Source organism: Rhinolophus sinicus, linkage group LG06, assembly GCF_036562045.2.
Source record: "Rhinolophus sinicus isolate RSC01 linkage group LG06, ASM3656204v1, whole genome shotgun sequence".
Taxonomy (NCBI): Eukaryota; Metazoa; Chordata; class Mammalia; order Chiroptera; family Rhinolophidae; genus Rhinolophus; species Rhinolophus sinicus.
Window position 1 is genome coordinate 127,397,716 of NC_133756.1, and position 19,071 is coordinate 127,416,786.

At 48.2% G+C, this 19,071-nt stretch overlaps 1 protein-coding gene across 12 annotated transcripts in view; it reads left to right on the plus strand.

Annotated features, from left to right (window-relative positions):
* Positions 1-2,904: 2,904 nt before the first annotated feature.
* The window catches only part of MICAL2 (microtubule associated monooxygenase, calponin and LIM domain containing 2), a 203,305-nt gene continuing 187,138 nt past the window's right edge, over positions 2,905-19,071 (plus strand). For 10 of the 12 annotated variants that reach the window (XM_074336000.1, XM_074336004.1, XM_074336003.1 and 7 more), the window contains exon 1: positions 2,905-3,060. The gene's annotated coding sequence lies outside the window, so the exon portion shown is untranslated. Of the gene's footprint in view, positions 3,061-3,905; positions 4,076-19,071 lie in introns of those variants that run through there. The other 2 variants (XM_074336009.1, XM_074336001.1) reach the window with 2 other exon arrangements.

Here is a 19,071-nt window from a genome sequence, read left to right on the forward strand (position 1 = left end):
TGCAGGGCCCTCTTGGAACTCCATCAGGTGGATAACCAGTGCTGTTGGGGAACACCACCTGGAATTCTTTCAGGGGGAGGCACACGTGCTGGTGTTGAGACCCATTGCTTCCAGTCTGAGATGCAGGTATTATTAGGGATGAATCTGAGCCTTCCTTCTCTCTCTTCCTCTGATGCTAATGTGGCCATCTGCATCTCCCAGACAACCTTCACACGCACACATTTGCCATCCTAGGAGAGTGGGCTGGGAAGAGGTTGTTATTAAATATAGAATACTGGGCGGCGGCATAAAGAAGCTGAGTTTGCCTGACATGCTAAGAGCGAGGCAGGGGCATTGGAGACCTGGAACCCACTCCCACACTCTGTGATGCTCACAGGTGCCTTTTTATCTCTGGAGTTCCATTTTTTAAAAATTTATCTCTTTAATTTGTTAAGTGAGGGGCTTAGATATTTCCTCTAAGGTCTGTTCTAACATTGCATGATTTTTTCCTTTGAATATCTTCATTTTATAAACTCCCAGACACAGGATAGCCTATGGTTACTGCTTTGTTCAGAAGAGGGGGAGTTGTGACCTCCTGTCCCCATTTCTCTCCACCCCCCAGGGAAATAGCCAGCAAGGGTGCTTATGTGAGGGGCTCTGACCACTGGCTCAAGAGGCTTACCTCCCTGTCATGTTAGCCCTCAGCAGCTCCCAGCTTACCCTATATCCAAGGAAAATCTCACCCCTCAGCAAGAGTCTTTTTTACCTAAGTCCCTGAGTTAGAAAGCGTGGGAGTAGGAGGGGGAGAGGAGGCAGAGGTCCTAGGAACACACTGGAAAGTTTTAGTTTTTGAACTCCTAGAATTTCTGTACTGAGCAATGCTATCTCTGTAAAACTTAGTTGGCCTACAGTGTTCCTGAAGTAGTGTTAAATTTGTTTAACTTGGAGAACATTGCACTATAGATAAGTTGATGGGAATCATAAAAAATAAAAGTAATCAAGAACACAGCTCCCATAGTACCATGTACTTCTGATTATTTATCAGCTGTGTTGTGAGTTACGTGAATGCAGGAACCACATCCACCTCACAATAGCATTTGTGCAATAAATGAGTGACCTGTCTCCATCTCCATTGCCAACATGGGTGTTTCAGGCCTAGACCAGAAGCAAGAGGCATTGTGTCCGGTGAGGCCTTGTGCTGGCGGCAGAGGTAATGCTGGTTGCTGAAGCTCCTCTCTGTCTCAGCTTTTCTGTTTCACTGTACATAAGGCAGGGCCATGCTGCTCTCATCTTCTGTCTCTGACAGTGCCCACTCCTGATTGCAACAGAATGTTTGGGCAGGTCAGGCCCCAGAGCAGGTCCTTCAGAAATAGATCTGGCCTGTCCAGCACTCTAGAGGTATGGGCAGGGCTGTAGAGGTCCTAGTGCACAGTGGTTAGACAAGCAGGTTCTAGAATCAGATGGCTCTGGGCTCACATCCAGACTTGAACACTTATTAACCATGTGACCTTGACAAGTTGCTTTACCTCACTGAGTCTCAGTTTCCATATCTGTAAAAGGGACGATAATAGGAACACATACCTTGTAGAGCCATTGCCAGGATTAAAGGAGATAATGTGCATAGACAACACTCCATCCACTGGCATCACAGGCAGAGTTCCATCAGAGTTGAGAGCTGCCCTCTGCAAGTCACTGCTGACTGAGTCTTGCAAACTGAGCAGGGACAGCTTTTACTGAAAGTTCATCTAAATGAAGTTGATCGAACTCCAAAGATGCTAAGAGAGCTTCCAGGTAGGACAATCCCTGGGAAAAGCCAAAAGTCCTGGAGCAGTATCACGTGGTAAGGAGTAGAGAAAAAAACACAAGCCCCACGTTTGATGGGGGCAAACTGCTTTGTTTGTACTTACTTGGCAAGGGAACATAGTCTTTCCAGGGAAAAGGTGGTCTGGTGCAGTGGAAATTCCAGCAGCCTGGAGCCACAATGCTATTTTCTCACTGCCCAAGCCTGCCTGTTCCCCTCCCCTGGCTCAGCTCAGTTCCAAGAACATTTATTGATGCCTACATTGGGCCAAGCCCATGATGGGCCCTGGGTGCCCCGAGTGAGCAAGACATGACTCCTGCCCATGGGATCCTTGTCTCATGATCACTGCAAGGTGTTTGCAGCATTTACAGTTTGCAAAGCTGCTTCACACCCCTCACTAGGGCCCACACCATTCATGCTGTGTTTTCTGTGATTGGTGCTCCTGGAGCTGTGGGCGATGGGCAACTCAGGAAGGGGCAGAGCAGAGATTAAGGCAGCCAGCCATTTGACAGCCTGGAGAAGAGGGTTCTTAGGTAACATAGGTGGTCTGCACCACTCCTCCTCTTCCCACCAGCTTTATTCTAAGTAAAGGCAGTCCAAGTGAGGGGAAGAGCCTATCAGCTGGCAGGGGGTTCGCTGAAGCCCAGGGTGGTCAAGATGCAAAGCAAGGAGGGAGGTCCACAGCCGGTACTGAAAGTGCTATGCTGCTTTCCCAAGTCCACAAGGGGACGACGAGGCTTGCTTTCCAGTTGCCTAGGCCGGGGAGGAGCATGAGGCCCAGCCCTTGCCTCTCCCTTGACACTAGAATACCAGCACCTGGGTTTTCATCTCGCAGCATCACCACGCCCCGCCCCTATCAGCCCTCCACTGGTCTCAGACGTGTGCTGGTCAAGGTGGGAGAGCCAGGCCCCTCCCTGAGCTGGTGGTCCAGCTGCAGCCCACGTGCGCCCGCAGCAGCCGCGGTGACAGCTGGCCCCCAGGGGCGGGGCGGGCCGGGAGCGGGTGGGCTCCGCGCCGCGTTGCCATTGGTTGCAGCCCTTGGGCCAGGGGCGGAGTCGCGTCCCGGCTGCTCTGTCATTGGCCGCGCTGCCGATGGGGGCGACTCCCAGCCCCACGGGCCGCGCAGCGCAGAACTGCGGGAGCTCGCAGGGCTAAGCCTGCTTGGGGCCGCCTTGCTCGCTCCCAGCTCCGCAGGCGGCCTGCGGTTCCCGATCTCTGCGCCCGCCGTCCGAGGCAAAGGCAGGAACTAGCCCGAGGCACAGTGGCCAGCGCGGCTCTCGGTAAGGCAGGGACCGCGCAGGGCTTCGGGGAGGGCGGGCGGGCAGGCGCGAGTGGGAGTCGTGCCAGTAGAGACTGGACTCCAAACTCTGGCCCGTGCCCGGGAGGGTCAGGTGCGGCCGCAGCATCTCCCGCCTCAAATTCACCCGGCTCGGCGCGGGGCGAGCAGGTGGCGCTGCGGGGATCGGTCTCTGAACGGATTCGAATACAATGAAAGCCTTCCATCCGCACCCTGAACTACCTCTTACTCTGCCCCTCAACAGCCAAACGCGGCAATTCTAAGCCCAGAAAATCGCCAAACGTCAACATGGAGTGGGCGCGATGCGCCAGCAGTACCGCCTGCCACCAGGGAGGAAGATCATCCCCAAACTTTGCTTCCCACGATTTGGGCTCCGCGCCTTTCACGTTCTTTCCTCACATTTCACTGGCCCCCTCCCTCTCCCTCCCTCCTTAACAACAGGAAGTTAAGTTGGGCCAAATGTCAGTGGCCTGGCTGCCTGCTGGTTGGGACCGGGTCTGGGGCCGGGGGCCGTGGCGGTGGCCAGAGCGGCCGCGGCGCTGTCCTGTCGGCGCCGCGCGCCCCACAGCTACCCTAGCTCACCCCAGGCCCAGGGGCACCCCTGCCGGGGCGTCCGCGGCGCCCACCTTGCAGGTGCCCTACTGGCCCTGGGGAGAAGTGGGGTCTTGTCCGCAGCCTCTGCCACCACTGATCTGGAGCAGGTGGGGTTAACTTTATCCTAGGCCAGCAGAGCTGGGAATGGCCTTTGCTGGATGGCGAAGAGGCGTGTTGAAACCAGAGTAAACGTGTGTCTCCTTCCACATTGTTTATTCTGAAGCCTGGGTTCTTAAAGCCAAAGAGCTTTTATTTGGAGGCGCATCAGGCCCTGCGGGGGAGGAGGGGCATTCAGTAGCCTGCAGACCCTCTTGCAGTCGTCAGTCTTGCCTGCTCAACTACAATCTTCAGTGGTTTAGGTGAAGGTGAAGTCACTAACCCGACCCTTCTGACACAGTCCCAAGGTAAGAAAGCCAGTGGCAGGTGGGCCCTCTGACTTTTTCATGCCTGGGTGCCCTTGCACCTGTGCCAGCTGTGTTCCTGTCCCCTTCCCAGGGCAAATGGACCAACAAGTGGGCCTCAAGTCTCCAGGGTAGCGCACCGGATGCTCTGGAGACTCTAATGGCAGTAAGAACTCGCCTTTAGGCAGACAGAAGACAGATTTATTAAGTGCCTACTGGGGGAACTGGTCCTCCCCTGTGGCACTTTCTAGCCGATTTCATGGTTACTCTCCAAAAACGCAGTTTTGCCCTCCCGATTTTAGAGATGGGGAAACAGACTAAGGTAGGGTGATTGCCCACAGTCACACAGAAGGTGGCTGAGCCAGGGTTTAAGCCCGCCTTAGCTCTGCTGGAGCTCAGTCCAGTGCTCTGCCCAGTGTCCCGTGGCTGTGGAACGTGGGGTGCTGTGCTGCAGGATCATGGCCCTACCGTGTGCTGACTGGAGGCTCCAGGTCTCTGAAAAGATTCTGTCCAAAGAGTCGGGGGACGCTTCTTTGGTAAAGCGCTTGAACCTGACCCATGTTATCCTAGGTTGTTTAACCTCAGATCCCTTGTCCAGCGGTCCTCCAGTCAAGGGTGATGGCTGGTGTTGGCCATGCTAGGATAGGAAGGGATTGACTGTTTGGGTGCTATTTTGAGGGGAAGCATGCCTCTGCCATGGACTTGGTCTCACCTCTGACAGTTGATTTCTGGGATGGTCGTGGAGTACTGTGTTAGCTGAAATAAGCTCTACCTTAGAAGTCATTTTTTGGGGGGCGGGGGCGGGTAGTAGGTGTTGGAGTATACCATTTATAGTTACAAGGTGACTGAGAGTTACAATTGGAGTAAAAAATTACAATACAATTTTTATACCTTCATAAAAAAATGACATCACTTTTATCCCTACCTCCTTCCTTCTTCAGGCCCTGGGCTCTGGCTTTCTGCTCATCCCCTTCTTCTAAAAAAAGAATCACGATTAGCTTAATACTAACCAGTTACATGTATTTTTATTAATTTATTTGTTTATTTGTTAATTTATATCTTTAGGGAGGGGCCTGAGACTCTGTGTGTGTGTGTGTGTGTGTGTGTGTGTGTGTGTGTGAAGGGTAGCAAGCTTGTAAAAAGCTTTTTTTATTTATTTATTTTTCAATTACAGTTAACATACAATATTACATTAGTTCAGGTATACAACATAGTGATTAGACATTTATATGCTTTACAAAGTGATCACCTAATAAGCCTAACACCTATCTGAAACCATATACATACTAGCCAGACAATCAGCTCTAATGCATCTTTTGGAGCAAAAATTAATATAAGACCCGGTCTTATATTATGTAACACCGGGTCTTATGCTAATTTTTGCTCCAAAAGACGCATTAGAGCTGACTGCCTGGCTAGGTCTTATTTTTGGGTAGTTATTATAATATTGTTGACGATATACCCTATGCTGTACTTTACATTCCTGTGACTATTTTAATAACCCAACCAGTTACGCTCTAGCATGAATCAGCTCAAGGACTAAGGCTGGTTGTAACTGTGGGCATTGGAGGCCCATTCCCTGGAGCTGCAAGGAGCAGACGAACAGCTGGGTGATCCCTCTCTGCCTAGGTTTGGGGTGTGTCTCTGTTCTCTCCACTCATGTCTACACCCCCATCTGGGTGTGTCCCCCAGTCATGGGCCTGCCCCTTTCACTGCCTACTAATGAAGGCTAGAAGTCCTGCCTTCTTAGTGGTGAGCCCTGACTCTGGAGGAAGGGGTGGGGTATGCGTATAAGAAGATTTGGACTGCATGTTGCTAATCTTTGAAGTCCTCCCAGGGCTAAGGGTCTCTGGTATTTAATGAGCCAGGAAATGGAATACTGTTCATTATGCTGGGTCTTTCTATTCTTTATATTATTTGATCCCCACATTAGCCCTCTGAAGAAGTAGGTGGGGTCGTTCCCATTTTACAGTTGAGAAAACTGAGACTCAGGTTAAAACTTGCCCCTATCACACAGCTAGTGAGTAACCAACCTAGGATTCTGGCCTTGTCTGCTTGAGAGAGGTCTGTGTGGTGAATTAAACACTAAGGGAAGGAGAAAAACTTTGTGGCCATCCTCTGAACTCTGGGGGTTTGGTATGTGCAGCTCCCCTGCTGTGCTTACTATTCCCTACCTTATATTGTACAGTAAGTCCTCACTTAATGTCATCATTAGGTTCTGTGACTTTAAGTGAAACAATGTATAGTGAAACCACTTTATCATAGGCTAATTGATTTAAGCAAGGGTTAAGTTCCTTTGGCATCTCATCAACGTTATAACGCAATGAGGTAGAAAGAAATGTTTTTCAGGGACCTGCTGCAAGTATTTGTGAATATGTGTTCCCATTCCACTATGAAATGTCATTTAAAACTCGTGAACTTGGCAGATTTATTTTCTGGTTCTCACAAATTCTCTTTGCTCTGTATTCCCTTAGACTTAATGCCAGTCTTCATTAGGATATCCACCATGATGTATTGCAGTCCTCTATTTAAAAATATCATCATTTTCAAACATAAAAATAGAGAGAATAATATAACGAGCCCCATATATTCATTATCCACCTTCAATAGTCATCAAGATTATGTCAGACTGGTTTCATATCCTCTCTCTCTCTCTCTCTCTCTCTCTCTCTCTCTCTCTCTCTCTCTCTCCCTATTTCTTTCCTTGTGTTCTTCCTGAAATATTTTACAGCAAATCTCTGATATGTCATTTTGCCCCTATATAATATATAGGTGTGTGTGTGTGTGTGTGTGTGTGTGTGTATGCATGTATTTTAGAAAGGACAGTCTCTTTCATACCACACTGCCATTATTGCATATAACAGAATTAACAGTAATTTTGGGGGTCTCATCTGTCTATATTCAGGTTCCCTTGATCGAATCAGGATGTAGACAAAGTCTGTATGCTGCATTTGGTCATTAGTGCCTTTAAGCCTATTTTAAGCTAGAGCAGTGTCTCCCTTTTTAGCCAACCGTTACTCTTCCATTTTACGTGCCCATCTCCTCCGTTGGACAGCAAACCCCTGGAGAGTGGAGCTGGCTTCTGTGCCATGCTGGATCCCCAGCGCTGGGTCTGTGCTGGGGCTGACACCCACTGAACATCTGTCCAGTTGTGTCCTAGCCACTCAGGAAATGCATTTTGAATGAATGAACCCTGTCGTGTCTCTGTATGACTGCCCGTGCCTGTGTTTAGATAAGTGGTTTTTAAAAAAAGATGACTTGCTCGTGTGTGGATGTTTTCTCAGCAAACGTCAGTCTGTAAACATCCTGAAATAATAAGAGAACTATTTGCTGTGTTACTTGAGCCGCTCTGGTTTGTGGTGGGGAGCCCAGCCAGCCACATTTGTGCCCTGATCAGCAACTGGCCTCCCCAGGTCACATGTGAGACTCACAGGGACTGAGGTCATTTGTGCCGGAGCTTTGAATCCTCACTTACCCAGCCACAGGGATTACCATGTTATGACCCACACACTTGGCATTTGGGCGGCGAGGAGAACACTGTATACCTCTCTCTTTGTCCTCTCTCTGGACAGTACGTCCTCCCTTGTGCCTTCAGGAAACTTCTCTAACCTACCTCACACCTGGGCGCATTGTAGAGCCTTTCTCAACTCATGATGCATCTGCAACTGGCAGGTTGTGACAGAACATGAACAGTTGACCTTTCAGTGTCTTGTCTGAATTTGTGGTAAAGATATAATAGTATCACCACAGGCATGTCTTTGGGGTCCTAGCGAAGGAGACCCGAGACTCAGGGGAAAGGAAAAGGTATGCTCCCTCCCTGGATAACGAGCTCCACGCCTGACTCCCTGTTCGTCTCCTCAGGGTGCTGGGCACTCTGATAGACTTCTTCTGACCCCACTCCCCCAGCAAGGACCCCTCTCTGCAGACAGCCCTTCACTGAAGGGGTTCTTTTCCCCTCCTCATTCTCCTCCTCGTCATTCTTCTTAACCGTAGATGGTCTTTTCCACTAGGCAGAAATACACCAAAATATTAAGTCTTTCTCTCTGGATGTCAGGCTAGGGTTGATTGTTTTCCTTTATCTTTTACTTCTCAGGATTTTCCCAAAATTTTTATAATAAAAATACTTTATTTTTCTAATGAAAAACCCAAATTTGGGTTTTTTCCTCCTAAAAAAGAGATCTTCCTGTAACTGATTTGGATGGGTAGACAAAATTACACATGCATTTGGTACAGGTATATGTGTGGATAAGGTCACTGAGCCACTGGAATTTTGATATTTACTTATTTTATTGTATGATATTATTTTAGAGAACATACCTGGACTTCCTAAAAGTTCGAAAACAAAGAAAGCTGGGGCTGAGGAGATGGCAAGCTATGAAAACCCATGTAGCCCCACCTTCTCTCCCATTCTATTTCCTCCCCTTCCTTCCTGAAAATTTCATTTGATTTCTTCAGTGTGAAATTGTTCTAATGTTAGGCTTCCAATTTTGATTTTTTCATTTTATTTATTTATTTATTTATTTATTTATTTATTTATTTATTTATTTTTACTCAGGGAAGTTGAGCTATCTGAGAAAGACAGGATGACGTAGTATGTTAAGACAAGGCAGGCAGGGCAAAGCTCCAGCCTCGGATGGCCAGTCTTGTCTTCCTGGGAAAGTGACTAATAGCCAAACATCTCGGTCACCTCACTTTGGGGGGCCCTGACCCCTCCCTCCACCATTTTCTGTTTTCCTCCCTGTATCCTCCCCAGAGGTAGAAAACATGGCTAGTCTGGTCTGTGCTGATAAGCCTCCTCCGTTCTAATCATCTGGTCTCAGAAACTCAGAGCTGGCAGGGATAGAAGGGGACATGGGCTCTCTGATCACAAACAGACCTTCGATGCAGGATCATGTCACCGTGGAGTCTGATTTTTAAGAAGCTTCCTTTCTTTATCAGCTGTTGAGGAAGCGCCCATCCCTGTGCCCCCAAAGAAGAGCCTTTTGTAAATACCAGGCATGGTAGCGTTTCTTACACGCAATTGCTTTGTCCCCATCTACGCATCTAAATAGCATGATCATCACAGGAAAACCTGTCCTGTCTCCGTGGCGGATGGCAGGGAGTGCTGTGTGTGGATGGATGGTGCTGACGCTCTTGGGATTGGGATTTTTAGTGTGTGTTTTTTATTTGTACTAGTATTTCTCTTCCCTGAAAGTCGGTGTAATTTCCCATCCTCAATCCCCTCCTCCCAGCTGCCGCCCAGATACCTTGTAGCACTTGTATTTCCTTCCAAGGTTTGGTCAGATTTCTCTTTGGGAAATCTGGAAATAAAGGCAGGCCCAAGAACAGTGACTTATTTCCTCCTGGTTTGAGGCTCAGGTTCTTCTCCTTCCTGGGCAGTGGGGGATGTCCAGTACAGATACCCTTTCTGCTGGCAGCAAGAGGAGGAGGCAGCAAGGAGTTGGGGGGCAACAAGGAGTTGGGTGGCAGCCCCTGGTCCCTGAGCTGCCGCAACAGCAGGTTTATGGGACATTTGCAGGCCCAAGCTCCTGACACACCGAGTCCAGAAGCTCGGCCATGTCAGAGATGGGAGTGGGAGTCTAGGGACATCCCGTTCTGGCCTGGCCACTGTAGTATCAATGTGTTAAGATGTGGAAACTATGTCTTTGCTCTCACGACTCTGAATGTCTGGCCTTGGCTACTTATCTAAATACTGACTGTGTTGGTATAGACTTGCAGGCTCTCAGGGTTTAACTTGTGTCCGGGGCCAGGAGGATGAGATGTACGGAAGAAGTGCCTGGAAAAGCGTCACTTGGACTTTTGGTCACTAAGGAGAACTGCTCCCTGGAGCACATTGTGTCTAGAGTTTGCTGGGGCCCTGGCAGAGCTGCTGACCCTTCTGTTGGACAGCTGTTCATCCCAGGGAAGCAGAAGGTGGGGGGCCATGGCTGCTGTAAAGTCAGGGTGCTGACACTCCATATATCCGGACAGCTGGGCTTTTCACAACTTGATGCAAACAAAGGTAATAAGAGTCAGGAGCTCCCTGCTGGGAGGAGGGAGGAGTCTGAGAGCTGGATGAAAGGGAAAAGAATAGATGATTAAGCAGAGGATCAGGAAGGCCTCTTTCTAGATTCTCAGGGAGAGGATTCAGTCAATCTCTCTCCTTAGGGAATGTCCTTTGAGGCTCCTGAAACCAGATATGGCCTTGGGGACTCTGAGGTCCATGCTGGGAGAGCTTCTCAGCCCTTTGCCTGGAGTTGTGGCACATTTCTGTTGTGAAAGAAGGAGGGGGCTCCAGCTAAAGTCTCAGGTTTCTTCTGGATTCCAGGCTTGGTATAACCAGGGGACCCAAAAGTTCCTGCTTGGTCCAGGTTTCCACCTCCAGCTTGGGTGTGTCTGTTATCTTGTATCTGACATTTTGGGCTCTCTTAAAAATGACTCACCCACCCACACACATATATAGATACAGGGTACTCACCCCCACATACTTACATAAATGCATGGTACGCACAGATGCGTGGTACGCACCCCGTACACGTGCACAGATGCGTGGTACGCACCCCGGCACACGCGCACAGATGCGTGGTACGCACCCCGGCACACGCGCACAGATGCGTGGTATGCTCCCCCGCACACGCGCACAGATGCGTGGTACGCACCCCCGCACACGCGCACAGATGCGTGGTACGCACCCCGGCACACGCGCACAGATGCGTGGTATGCACCCACACACATAAATGGAAGCGTGGTAAAATAGTCAGTGCAAAGGGAATTGAATGAAAAGGAAGCCTTCCTTCCCCTGTCCTTCATCTCTGGGTTCTCTTCCTCAGGAGCACCTGCTGTCCCAGTCTCCTGTGGATCCGTAGGCATAACTTTGTGCCCGTTTCTCCCTTTGCTCCTCCTCAGGCCTCCTGGGTAGCAACCAGCATGTGACGTGGCACAGCCTACAGGGCTGCCAAGACTCGGCAGTTATTTGAATTAGCCAAAGCTCAACTATTGCCCCTCCACCCTACTTTGCTACCTCTCCCCTTTAGGAATCTCGTTGTGTTAGATTTGTGGGTGTAGAGAGTCTGGGCACTGAGAATAAACCTCAGAGGCATGTTCTACGTGCAGATGATAGAGGCACAAACACACAAACAAACAAACAGACATTGCACTAAGACAGACCTGGGTTCGAATCCTAGCTATGTGGCCTTAGCAAGTCCATGATCTCTAGTATTTTAGTCTGTAAAAGGGAAGTATTTATACCTCTCTCCAATGATTGATGTAGAGATGAAATTAAAATGTTTGCGAAGGGCACAGTGTAGGTTGGCTCTCCAAAATGTCATGTTTTTTCTACTTCGAAGGCGTGACCCATTTACAGGATGAATGACATTGGCATGGTACCCTCTGGATGGCTTCCTGGAAATCCTCTCAGTGGGTCCCTGAGCTTTTATTTCCTTGCAGAAGGCAGCCCGTTCTCCATTTTCTACCACTGCCTTCCCCTATGTCCTCCTGCTTATGGAGAGCCTCGTCTCCCAATCTCCCCAGCCTCTCAGCGTCACCTCCTTCTCTGTCCCTTTGCCCCCCACCCTTCCACCATTGTTGAGCGGGAAGCTGCTGGCGGCTTGGAGAGGACTCTGGGCTGTTTCTGGCGGCTCTCTGAGGTCCTTATGTTGTCATCTCTTCAGAAGCTCCTAGCAGATGTCTGTTTATTGCTGAAACTTCATCTTTATCTTCAGCATGAGAGAAGAGAGAGGCTATTTTTGAAGATCTTTAATTGGCATGGCTGCACAATACAGTCTACGTAGCTTCCAAGTTTCATTCTTCACCGCTCCCACTCTACCCATTTTGAAACCCTTCAGATCCAGACAGAGAGACCTTATATGTCCTGATTTTAGGGTAGCATTTAAATTTGGCAGGCAGTTGTAATCTCTTAAAAAGGTAGGTCAGAGACGCAAAGGCAACAAGCTGACTGTCTTTTTCTGGGCTGAGACAGATGGTGTGAATGAGAGTAGCATTTCTGTGTCCAGAGAAACCAACACCTTCCCCCTTCCTTCCACCTGTGGTGGGAGAGACCCATTCTACCTGCTGATTGGCTGGGAGATCTTCAGTGGTTTCTTTCCCTTTGAACTCAGGTGGGGCTCAAGGTGAAGAGGGAGTGGAACTAGTAGTACAGTTGGAAATGATACTGACTTCCTGGGAGGGAGAAAGAGGTGGGGGCCATGAGTCACAGAATCCTGGGATGTCAGATGGGAAGGGCCCTCTGGTATCCAGTTCTCACTCTTGCCACCTTGTTTTACCTATGGGGAAGCTTAGGCTCACGGGGTTCTTGATACTGAGCAGAGGCCTGGGGGTGCAGTTCCTTGCTCAAGGTCACCCAGCCAGGTTTCAGTCAAGTCTATTATTCTCCATCCCGGTTGTGATCCTGTGGTCAGTCTCCGGCAGACCTGCTTACAGCTGGCCTTCCCTTTTGAAGGACAGAGCCTCACCCACTCCCCACCCCCTTTCTAACCACTTTCCCATTCTTTGAATTTAGGATGTATGTGTTTGTAGCACTGGTTTACACGACCATGTGATACAAGATCTTTCCTCACCAAAAATACCTCCCCCAGAGCCTTTGGGGCCTATAATTCCCACCTTTGTTTTCAGTCCCTGTCTCCAGAGAACGCCTTCATGCAAAAAAAAAAAAAAAGAATATATATATATATACACACACATATATATGTGTGTATATATGTATATATATGTATATGTATATATGTATATATACACACATATATGTATATATACATATATATGTATATATACACAAATATATATGTATAAACACATATATATGTGTACACATATATATGTGTGTGTGTATATATATATATATATATATATATATTTTTATTTTTTTTATTTTTTATTTTTTTTAACTGGGAAGGACAAAAGAGATTAGTTTATCTCTGATTAGCTGTCAGCTCAGAGCTGAACCTTGAGAGAATGGGGGATGAGTCATCTGGGAATAGGTGGAGGAAGGAATCAGAAAGGGGTGTAATAGGGTGCTGGCAGGGCAAGCAAGTACCCCTGGCCAAGGCTGCTGAGCTCATAGCAGGGGCAGCTGCCATGCTGGGGGCGCCGTGAGGAATGACAGGAGCACAGAGCTCATCTAACTCATGGAGGGAGGTGCAGCAGATAAGCTCACTGATGCTTGCACATCAAGACAGAGCACAGAATGTGCTTTGGAGAGTCACACAGTATGTGGGAACCGGGGCAGATTTCCTGGAGAAGGTGGCACTTGGTCATTGAGATGGGCCTTGGAAGATAGGAGGGATTTCCATAGGCAGAGATAGGCAGAGGGATAGCACAAAGAGATGTGGAAAAGTGAGGGTACATTCAGGGTGCCACATGGTGGAAATGTGGGGGCTGTTTAGGGAAACTGTGGAAGTTAAGGCTGGAATCAGGCTAGCCCTGAATGCTGGGGGTGGGGCCTGACCCTCACCAAGCAGACAGTGGGAAGCCATTGGAGAGGAGTGGTCAGAGCTATCCTTCAGGCAGATCAACTTGTGGGGGAGTCAGGCGGCCTGCACTGCCCTCCATAAATTGGACGTGTACACTGACCAGACAGCAGCTGTTATCTGGACCAAGGAGTGTGTGGGGAGTAGGGAATGGTGGGGGGTGGGGCAGGAGGGGTCAGTTAAGGCTGGACCCAGATAAGGCCTGGTCTGTGTCCAGATTTGGCCGCAGCCTTCTGTGTGAAGAGAGTCAGTGTGGGAGGTCCCGTCTTTCAGTTTAGAAGGAGAACAGCCCATTTTAGAACTCCTCAGTTAGGGTCTTAGAAAATGGGACATCTGTCACTTTCTGTGCCACCACGTGTGCCTGCTCTGAGCTTCGGCGGCTCTGTCCTTTTTAGAAAATGGTGACTGCCTCACATTGCACCACCTCACTATAAGCTAAGGCCTCTGTCCCGCTCATTCTCCTTCCTCAAGGTTAGTTTGAGAGGAATGAACCCCTGGGAGGGGCGGTGCCTATGGAGCAGGAGTTGCCTGTGTGTGGATGAGGCAGCAAAGCTGGGATGGGACAGGAACGCAGGTGATCCCCTCCTCCTTTGTTAGAATCCGTTATGTAAGCATCAGAACTGCTCTCGCCAAGTATTGTGGCCATGATCTGAAATGATGGCTTCTCCCTTCCGTGGTCTCCTAAGCACCTGAATACCCGCTGCAGGTGTGTCCTGCCCTGGGTCTCTGGTGCACACTTGGAGTTTACTTCCCAGTAAAGGAGGAGGCTTGAGCATGCTGGTGGACTGGGGCCGGACTTGATGTCACCTGACAGCTGGAACACATTTGTGGGTTGGCTGTTTCTCAGCTTTTCCCCCAGCCCCGTGGACATCCTGGTCATGGGGAGGGGCCAAAAGCTGAGCTCAGCTTCCGCCGGCTCCAGTATTAACCTAGCAGGTGGGAGACATGGCAACCTGGTGTGCTTGCAGCTTTGACATTTGAGCAGGGCCGCTGGCACCTGTTCTCTGCCATAGATGATGTCTCAGAAAAACCCTTGCTTTCTGTGATGGAATAAATTGCTCCTGCAAACGGCAAACGGCATGAGTTTAGTGCCCGTGAAGCTATTGATGGGGGTGGGGGCTACTGAAATGGCTTTCGTCTCTGTTCTCCTAGCATCAGTTCTACCAATATGAGACCAAGTTGGTTCATTGATTGATTGATCAATTGATCACTCAAGTCATTCATTCTGCCAACCAAAACTTCCAGAGTTTCCTCTATTTGTCACAGACGGATCGCGGTTTTCAGAGTCGCTATGAAAGCTTGGGCAAGCCACTTAACTTTCTCTAAGCTTCAAGTTTCTCTTCTGTGAGATGGGTGTGATAATTCTTATCTCACAGGGTGGCTGTGAGGATTAAATGGGGCAATGTGCACAGGGGCTCGGCACACAGGTAGGTGGCCTCCTCCCCTCTGACCCTTTCCCGAACTGGCCCACAAAAGGCTTAGAGCACAGATGTGGGCAGTGCTCCTCTCTGCCGCAGGCCTCCCAGTTAGTCCTGTTCCCTAAGTGTCTTTTACCCTTAACTGGTGACTTTTTAAGAAAATGGTTCAGTCAAAGCACCTACGTGTGCAACAAAGAAAGTGTGATGCCTTCCTCTGCACGGTGAGGTCTTCGAATCAGACCTCAGAACCGCAAGGCTGTTCCAGCCTGGGCAGATTGGAGGTGACTCGTTCCTTCTTTGGACAGCTCCTCTTGTCACCTCCCTGATGGCTTCCCATAGCTTCTGGCATTTGTTCCCAGTTCTTCCTCCTTAATGTCATAGAGAATGGGGGTCTCATCTCTCTTCCACAGGACAGCTCTTCACATACTATTTTTAAAAATTAAATCTATGATACCATCAATTAGAAGATGTGCCATTATTTTATTGGTAAGAAAGAAAAAGTGCTTCCAATTAAACTGTGGAACCATGTCTTGTTATCACTTGAAAGTTTTATTTTATATTTACTGAAATAATTATTTTAGAATTTAGACCTACATTTTCATTCCATATCACTCTTGCATGCACATAAAAAGGAAAACGAATTGGTTATGGCATTTCTAAAGTTTTTCACTTGCAGAATCCAAGTCCTTGTTCTGAATCACTTTTTGACTCAGAGTCATCAATGTGGTTTTTTGGCACGTTCTTATATTCTGGTAAAGTGGTGATGTATTTCTTAATCTCTCTTGTCTCTGGAATTTTTTTTTTCTAGTTGCTGATACCCATTATTTAAGTTTTGATGATGTTGCTTTCTTGATTTTATCAGAAGGTGCCAATGGGGTGTTTTTAGTCAAGACCCAGGATTCACATTCCTTCCTCAAATGGTCCTTAGATGTTTCGTCTCCTGAAATTTTGGGGGTGACTGTTGTCCAGATATGCCACGAGAATAACAGTCAAATTTCCATGTGACAATGGAAATGAGGCAATGACAACTATGCTACAGCTGCATCCTGGCCTAGAGACATTGTTAGATGATAGGGAATTGTAAGGTACATTCTGCTTTCAGACATTTCATAATTGAAAACAAAAGTTACATCTTCTAATTAGTGAAATATGATATTTAAAAACAGCCCTTTTGTTCTCTCCTGAGTCTTCTTCCAGATTAACCACCCATGATGTAGGATCAGATCTTTTTACCTGCCCTGTGGTTCTTCTCTGAACAAAATCCGATATTCTAATACAGTGAGGGCAATGCCCAGACCATATATGGTATTTGTGGTGTGTTGTGACCACAGCAGAGGAAGGGAGCTATCACCTCCCTAGTTCAGTTCCTTCTACTCCTCTTAATGCAGCCCAAGATTGCATCAGCTTTTCTGGCAGCTATATCACACCGTTGACTCACTGACATTATTATTGCTGACCAGATTTGTTTAACATGTGGTGTTGGTAAGCTGCTTCGCCTGTGTCCTAGGACGTATGTGGCTTTAGAATTTAAATGGAGAGCGTCTGTTCTGTTCCCGTCTGATTCAGAACAACCATTCCTGTTAAATTTCTATTTGTTCAATTCCGTGCAACGCTGTTCCGTTGAGCTCTTTCAGGATCCTATTCAAGCGTGCCTTCCATAGCATCACTCAAGTCACTGACAAAATGCTCATCACGAGGGAGCCCCCGACATGATCTTTAATTGGCTCACTTTGGGAATGGTAGTCCAAGCTGCCCCTTGCCTAAGTCTTTGCCCTTTCGCTTTTCTGACCTGTGACCAGTTGCCTTCTTGAATCTAGATATGCCAAGTCTATTGCAATTCTCCATCAACCATTGGGTATCCTATCACAGAAAGAAGTGAGGTCTTGGCATCACGTGTTCTCAGTTCCCAGAGGTCTCCATGACTACTTTCAGGTATTCCCTAGCCACCCCACAGTGATGCAACAGGCAGTTCAGTGGCCTCATCTGCAAGAATTTCCAATGTTCTGGGCCAGGGGACTTGAAGTCATTGAAAGTATCTAAATATCCTTTTGGAAAAACCAAGCTCTTCTCCCATCTCAGCTTTCTGTCTTATCTCCACATTTGATCTTTACTTGTCAGTAACTCTTTTTGACAGTGGCTATGATGTACCCTGTGTGGGAGCCAAGGTCCAATGTCTCGGGACCCTTTATGCCTCTGGACCTCTTGGCGCAATATGACCACCCACTATTAAACCTGCCTGCCCCCTGGGACATGTTGTGCAATCTCAGCTGGTCCCAGGCTTGCCTCCTCTGGCTGACACTCTGGGACGGGCCCTGTATCACTGTCTCAGGGTCTTCTGTGGTTATGCCTCCTTCTCCTCGTGATGGCGCTGCACTTTTTAACAAGGCTTTCCTGTGCAACCACATGGCTCCTATTCTGTACCACTTACAGAACAGTTACAGTGAGCCAAGATTGGGGTCAGGGCTTTGTAAATATTAACTCATTTAATTCTCGTGCCAACCCCATGAGGTCGATATTGTCATTCTCCCCACTTACCAGTGAGGAAATTAAGGCACAGAGGGGTTAGTTGACTTACTCCAAATTTCATAGCTGGGAAGGGGTCGAGGGGGAATTAGAATCTAATCGGTTTGCTCCTGCGTCCAGCTTTCAACAATTATGGTGAACTGCCCACTTCCTAAAAGGCCCCCTCTTCCCTCCTTCTCCGCCTCTTCCTTCTGCCTCTCCCTCCCATCCCCCTACTCCTCCCTCCTCCCCACCCCTCCTCCCAATTACAAAGCTAGAATTGCATTTCAGAGAGTCTGAATCATTTACTTCCTCAAACTCAGCCCTTCTCTTCTCCCACCCATTTGAAGTCTGTTTTCTTAGAGCCTCAGGCACCAACTTCCCCCTCTTGGTCTCACATTTCAGAGGAAACAATTGCTTTTCCTCTATAGTCCCTGTGTCCTTCTGGTCACTACCCACTTGAGCATTGCCATGGGAATTAGGCTAGTTGTCCTGTTTCTATGGATGCTTCCTCTCTCTCCTGGAAGATGAAACGCTCAGCGAGGCCAGTCAGAGCTTTTAGTCAGTGGGGCAGCCACAACTGTCAGGGTGGGTGATTCTCCACCTGCCCCAACCACCAGAGCCCTTCTCTGGTTGGCCTGGAGCCTGGGTCAGCAGCGGATCAGTGGTGTCCATGGTGACTCGGTTCTCCTTACACTAGTGTTCTCCAGAACATTCCCTTCCTTTGTTTCATGGGCTTGTCACACAGATGCACTTGTTTTTAGTTATGAAGAGATGCTCTATTCACCTTGCCCTACTCCAAGTCCATTCCTTTAGAAGATGAGAGTGGGCCCAGAGAAATGTGTACAGTCTGCTACCAGTTATATAAAGAAGAGAATCTATATTTATTTGTATTTGCATTGCATATATAGCGCATGTGTATGTATACAGAGACAGGTACAAGCAACTAACAATAATGACTGTCTGTCTTAGAGTGGGGACAGACTGGGGAGACAGGACCAGGAGTAGGAAGGACACATTTCCTGTGACCTTCTGTGCTTTTTTTATTTTTAAAGCTAGTGACTGTATTTCCTATTCGAACATTTTGAAAGCATAGATAATCTGGGCGTCCTGATTGTCACGCTGTGGAGTTTGACTTACCTGGTTGAGTCATTGGTCTGCCTCGTGCTGCCATATTGACCTCAGTTAGTTCCTCAGGTGTGAACTGGGCTAGTCACAGCTTACTTACCTTGCAGTGGGGACACAAGGGGACCCTCCTTTAGAGCTTGCATGGTCCCACACCTGGAGGGTCTTCAGTAAACAAGGACCCATCCTTCCTATCTGACTCATCTCCTTGAAGCTCACTAGTAATTGGAGATTTTGACCCTTTGTCGTAATCTCAGTTTACTTTGAGCTGGGCCTCAAGTGCTGGTTTTCTGCTGTGACCCACCTAACACTTATACCATGTTTCCACCTTCTGTTGAACTCCAATATTTGAGGAAATTGAAACTCTCTGAATGTCTGGGTTTGCCTGGAACAACTATGTACTTTCCTTTTTGAGACCTATAGGAGTTTACATAGCATTTCTTTTCCAGTCATACTCGTCTGCCCAGTTCAGGGAGTGCAATTAGAATGG